The following is a 730-nucleotide window of genomic DNA, read 5'->3' as shown; positions in this document are numbered from 1 at the left end:
TTGTAGGCTTTCCCCTTCAGCTTCACTGATACTTTCCTGTCACATAATGTTCCTGTCACCCATTTCCAGTTCATCCATCCTGCTGTTATTCGATGGTTGAACTCTTTATCTAACTCCCCATTTTGCTGAACAATTGACTCCATATACTTGACCATGTCAACATTTCAAACATGTTTCTCATGGATTAGCATGTTTCCAACCTCAGGTACCTCAGAGAAATCACAGTGAATTAAACCCCACCTATGATTTAAGATAATTTCTTGTCATTTTAATTTGCTGTGTACAAGCACTAGATAGACTAATCTATCCTGGCTTTCTCACTGTCCTATTGCTTTGAGATAACTGATTTTGAGTTAGCAAATATACACCTCTCTAGAGCAGAGCCCTGAGCCTTCTGGAGATTGTAGTGCTTTCTTCCCTCTAGGTCCCTGGTTGGTATGTAACGTATAGAGTCCCACCTTCTATTGAGGGCTAGGCTCGTTTCACAGTGACAAACCATGTGCCTGGTTCTAGCTCATGGCTGCAGATATTTTGGTGAAGATTAGGATGAGTACTGTGCTATACAGCTACTAGTCACAGTGGCAGGGAAAACTGGAGTATGAGGGAATAACCCAACTGTATACATCACTACTCAATTTGCCCAAATCCTCTTACCTGTATGTTGTTCCTACTTCCTGATAGCTGGACGTTGTCACAGTTTGCCCCACAAGATCTTTTAAAACACTGTGGA

Source organism: Gavialis gangeticus, unplaced genomic scaffold (assembly GCF_001723915.1).
Source record: "Gavialis gangeticus isolate Ggan-Ray unplaced genomic scaffold, GavGan_comp1, whole genome shotgun sequence".
NCBI lineage: Eukaryota > Metazoa > Chordata > Crocodylia > Gavialidae > Gavialis > Gavialis gangeticus.
Note: the sequence above shows the minus strand (reverse complement) of the source record.